Genomic DNA, 5,783 nt, shown 5'->3' with positions numbered 1-5,783 from the left:
CGTTCAAACCTACAAAACTTCTGTCAATTTGACTGCTGTCAGACGTTAACACGTCTGATAGTCGATTGCTTGGCCGCTAAGCAAAATACTGAATAAAGCGATTTTGATCAAGAGGCAAGTGAGCGAATGACATATTTGACAACAATGACACTTGCTCAAATTAAATTCTAATGTACTTTATGACAAACGTTCAATGTGACAATTGGCAGGTTTTACCTGTTGCCGTTTTGAAAAAATGTCTGTAAAACCTGCAAATATCAAGCAATTTTTCTGAAAATTGCTCCAATTGAATGATAATTCAATGTAGCGTCGATTGGCAGCCCAACGCAGCCAGCGCTCAGAAGCCAGATGGTTTTTGACGAAAACGATCAAAATTTCTCCAATCACAACCCGGTTTTATCGATTAGAAACAAAATGGGAGCCGAATAATCGTCACTACTTATCTCACCAGCAGCCTAATCCCGTTCGCGTTTACTTTCCACCGAAATAACAGGCTGTTAAAGGATTTACGGACGCATTAAATTCAATAAATCAACGCGCGACAATTTGCCAAATGTTTCACCAATAAAAATTTTATCGCCTGTTTCCTATCAATATCGCTAATCCCATGAATCGGTTCAATTTCGATCCAAATCAGTCTGTTCAGACTGTCCAGTTTCGGACTGATCCCAAACATCCTCCATGGACTTAATGAGCTGAAGAGCGCCCGAGTTGTGCCATTAATTCGGCCCCGGCCATCCCGATTATTATCCCGGTTTTTGTGCCGTTGCCCGCAAATGGCCAGCTTGATAATTAGAATGTCCCCCAGATGAGACAGAGAGATTTTTCTTTGTTGTTGCGAATAAGGGAATTCCGCTGACCGGAACTAATACGCCGAATTAGCGAGATTAAGTCCGGTTTCGCTGGCCGCTTTCCACCTCTGTTATGTGTGTTGCTTCGCAGCGAAGAAAAATAGCGCTTTTTCCACCGGCCTGGCTTCCATCCGTCTTCGTTAGCTGGTAAAAACGGATATAAATCCCCAATCCAGAGGAATTTCCGCAGAAGCTCACAAGAGATCCACACCAGTGACCTGAAAACCGCCCCCTAAATGCAAATTGAGATCGCCATCCGTCCATAATCAGTGGGGAAACAAAAGCGGAAATGCACTTAGCAAATGAATTGCATAAAAAAGGGGGCCCCAAGCCGCCCTCGAGGGGTGTGCGTGCCTCCAGCCCCGATGTTAGATATGCGGTTAAATATTACGTGAGGTCGGATTAGGGTTAAACAAAGCCGGCAGCACTATTTGCTTTGGCTCCATTAAAAATACTAATGATTTTGTGTCTTTGGGGGGCGATTTATTGCACAAACGATCGACTCGTTCAGTCGCTCTCTGCTTGTGCCGGACAATTGCCACCTTGATTTCCACTAGATTCCCAACCAAAACTGCTGTCAAGTTGGGACTTTCAGCTGTTTTTCAAAATTTCATCCCCATCCAGCCTTCCAGGGGCTGACCACAAGGGTCGAAGCTTGGACATTAGGATCTTCGGCAGGCTTCTATTTGAAAAATTCCTAGTCCGCACCTGGTAGTAGGCATTGACTTAAAAATTTCCCCAATTGTAGGCAACATCCAGTGGGTGTTTTGGCAATCATCTCATCCCATCCAGTAACACAGTGGCGGTCCAGCAATTCTCCAGATGGAGATTCAAAAATTTTGCTTCTTGGCAGATTAGGTTTCAAAAAATTCTAAGTGCGAGCCTAATAATGGTAGCCACTGGATATTTGCTCCTACTAGAAAAGACACTCGGGGAGTGAATCCAGCGAAATTTCGTTCATATCCAGCTATCCAGTGCGGGTCCAGAAATATTCAAAGCTGGACCTTTGCAATGTTGCCTATTGATCTCTTTGTACTGGAAAAATCACAAATCCACCGCGTAAGCCGGTATCCCAGTGCCATTCTCGGCAGTCATTTGGAATACTTCGGAGGCCATCTGGAGGGAACGTCGTCCACATCCAGAGCTCCGGTGGCTGTGAATTTATCTTCAGTCTTGGAGCAGGCGAATATTGAGAAAACGCGCGTTTGAGTTCAAAAAATGTTGAGTGCCACGTTAAAGCAGGTATATATAAAATATTTTCAACAAACATCAAGAACACCTGGGAGGTCAACCGGGGCAAATTTGGTCCACATCCAGAGTACCACTGGAGGCCGAAGGAGCTCCAAGCCGGAAAGTGGAGAATTTTGCATAATGACAAGCTAGTTTTCAAAAAAATCTAAGTCCGGGCCTGATTAAAGTGTCCACTTAAATGTTTGTCTGCCTGTCACAAATGCTTATGAAGTAATTTTGAAGGAGTATCATCAGCAATCAATCATTCACTGAGTGTCCAGAAGGTTTCAAAATTGAAACTTTGCATTGGTGCATTTTTGCAACTTTCTATTTAAAAAAATTCTCAATCCAGACCTGGGGCAGATTTTTCAGTACCCTTATGACAGGTGATCGTGCACACCTCAAAGATCAACTGGAGAAAATCTAATCTAAATCGAGTGATCAAGTAGCTCTCCAGACATTTATACACTTGAGACTAAAAACTGTTGCATGTTGGCTAGCTGGTTGAAAAAAATGTCCAACTCCGGCCCTGCTCAAGGTAACAGCAGCTGATTTTTTCACCCACAGAAGACAGTCAAAAATTCAGTTTCAGGAAGTATTATCCACATCCAGCCCCTAACAGGCTGCCCAGAATGATCCAAAATATAGACTTCGCGCATATGCAAATACTAACGCTTCTGTTGAAAAAAATTGGGACTTCGCACCTGCACCAGGTATTAACTTGAAAATTTTCCCGACTGTAACCAACATCCCACTAGGTATCAGAGCAAAATTTTATCGCGATCTACTAATTTAGTGGCAGTCCAAAGCTTTTTAACCTGTAGATTCAACAATTTTTTTGATTCTTGCAAGTTAGGTTTCAAAAAATCGTAAGTCCCACCCTGAGGGCAGGAATCGACTTCTAATTCAGAGCCCTCATTCAGAGCACGTAAGGGGAGAATTAAGCAAAAGTGCATCTACATCTAGGACTCCAGTGGCTATTGAGGTCTGTTAAAGCTTCAAATAGTCCAATACTGCAAATGTGCTCGCATCTTTTCTAAAAAATCTCAGTCCAAACCTGGAAGAGGCATGGACTTATAATTTCCCAGGCTCATACAGAATAGTTGAAAGGTTCCATGGCCAAAATTGCATGTACGTCTAGGACTCCAATTGCTGTTGAGGTCTGTCAAGGCTTGAAGTAGTCCAACGCCGCAAATGTGCCCGCTTCTATACCAAAAAATCTCAGTCCGAACCTGGAGCAGGTACAAACTTTTAAATTTCCAGACTCATACAGAAGGGTTCAGAGGCCAAACAGCCAAAACTTCATCAACCTCAAAGGCTGCAATGACTGTCGAAGTCTGTTAAAGCTTGAAGTAGTCCAAGGCTGCAAATGCGCACGGTCTTATATTTAAACAAATTCAGTCCGCACCTGGAGCAGGTATAGACTTCTAAATTTCCAGACGCATACAGAAGACTTGAGAGGCTCAATGGCCAAAATTGCATCCAGCTCTAAGGCTTCAGTTGCTGTTGAGGTCTGCTAAATCTTCAAATAGTCCAATATTGCAAATGTGCTCGCATCTTTTCTAAAAAATCTCAGTCCAAACCTGGAAGAGGCATGGACTTATAATTTCCCAGGCTCAAACAGAATAGTTGAGAGGTTCAATGGCCAAAATTGCATGTACGTCGAAGACTCCAGTTGCTGTTGAGGTCTGTCAAAGCTTGAAGTAGTCCAACGCCGCAAATGTGCCCGCTTCTATTCAAAAAAATCTCAGACCGAACCTGGAGCAGGTACAAACTTTTAAATTTCCAGACTCATGCAGAAGGGTTCAGAGGCCAAACAGCCAAAACTTCATCAACTTAAAAGGCTTCAATGACTGTCAAAGTCTGTTAAAGCTTTAAGTAGTCCAAGGCTGCAAATGTGCTTGGTTTTATTTTTAAAAAATTTCAGTCCGCACCTGGAGCAGGTATAGACTTCTAAATCTCCAGACGCATACAGAAGACTTGAGAGGCTCAATGGCCAAAATTGCATCCAGCTCTAAGACTCCAGTTGCTGTTGAGGTCTGTTAAATCTTCAAATAGTCCAATACTGCAAATGTGCTTGCATCTTTTCTAAAAAATCTCAGTCCAAACCTGGCAGAGGCATAGACTAATAATTTCTCAGGCTCATACAGAATAGTTGAGAGGTTCCATGGCCAAAATTGCATGTACGTCTACGACTCCAGTTGCTGTTGAGGTCTGTCAAAGCTTGAAGTAGTCCAACGCCGCAAATGTGCCCGCTTCTATACCAAAAAATCTCAGTCCGAACATGGAGCAGGTACAAACTTTTAAATTTCCAGACTCATATAGAAGGCTTCAGAGGCCAAACGGCCAAAACTTCATCAACATCAAAAGCTCCAGTGACTGTCAAAGTCTGTTAAAGCTTGATGAAGTCCAATGAAGCAAATCTGCTCGCATCATTTAAAAAAAGTATCAGTCCAAACCTGGAACCGGTATAGACTTATAATTTCGCAGGCTCATACAGAACACTCAAGGAGCCAAAAAAAAACAAAGTTGCATCTACATCTAAGACTTCAGTGGCTGTTGAGGTCTGTTAAAGCTTCAAGTAGTCCAATGCTGCAAAAGTGCACGCTCCTATTTAAAAAAATCTCAGTGCGCACCTGGACAAGGTATCGAGATCTAAATTTCCAGACTCATACAGAACACTGAAGAGGCCAAATGGGCAAAATTTCAGCAACATCCACAGTTCGAGTAGCAGACCAGAAAAGTCGAAACTTGTTGAAATCACTTTATATGTCGCGAGGCCGCAACATGCCATCCATTCACCCATTTGGGCAATTTAGTGACAATAATCGAGCGAAATTGTTTCAATTAATTAGTGGACAAAGTTGGTGAGCGGAAGTGGTGCTTCCAAGCTCTGCTTGCAGATGGTGGCCGTTCACACGGCTCTGCCCCCTGTGTCCCCGCCACTGTCCGAAGCCTTAATGAGCAATTAACACTGTGACTTGACTGGCCACTAATTCCACTAATAGATTTCACACACCAAAACAGTGCAAAGAGCAGTGACAGAGTCAGATTCGGATTCTCCGGCCGAGGCCGCGCTTGGTCATCATCCAATCCACTTAGGAGAGATTAAATCAGGAGGAGAGCGCATAATTCTCCATGCGACTCTCTGGGGGCCGAACCCATGAAATGCACCCCACGTCGAACGAGATACTTTTAAATTAACACCGTCATTGCCTGGACAAACGGACATTTCTCTTTGCACCTGAAGGCTTTCCATTAACCGCTCCATAAAGAGCTTCCACTGAGGAAATTACGCGTAATTGACCGCGTGTCGCAACCAAACAAGAGCCCAATTATGCGACTGTTGCGTCTCGATTCAATCGCCCGGATCAGTTCTGGATGAGGGAGTCGCTTTGGATGGTTGCAGAGTTTCCCATCAGGCCACCGCCATTCCATAACATTGTAATTTTCGCTTCGGAAATCGCCGTTTTTCAGTTGGCGGCGTCGATTTGCATGCCAAAAGAGCCTCAATTCCGCACCAACGAGGCCCCGGAGACGCTCCGGATCGGTTCCCGCGGCCCCCGGATTGCCTGCGCTCTTTAATTCGCTCGAAATCTTTCGGGAAGATTGGCTGCCGCAGTCCCCGAAAATTGAAAATGCCCCATTTGAATAATATGGGGCGCTCTGTTGCCGACAATCAGCCGCCCCACATAAGCTTTC

The sequence above is a fragment of the Dendroctonus ponderosae genome, unplaced genomic scaffold, assembly GCF_020466585.1.
Source record: "Dendroctonus ponderosae isolate FM_Combo_2020 unplaced genomic scaffold, Dpon_F_20191213v2 Dpon_F_20191213_11, whole genome shotgun sequence".
Classification (NCBI taxonomy): Eukaryota; Metazoa; Arthropoda; class Insecta; order Coleoptera; family Curculionidae; genus Dendroctonus; species Dendroctonus ponderosae.
This window is presented reverse-complemented; position numbering follows the sequence as displayed.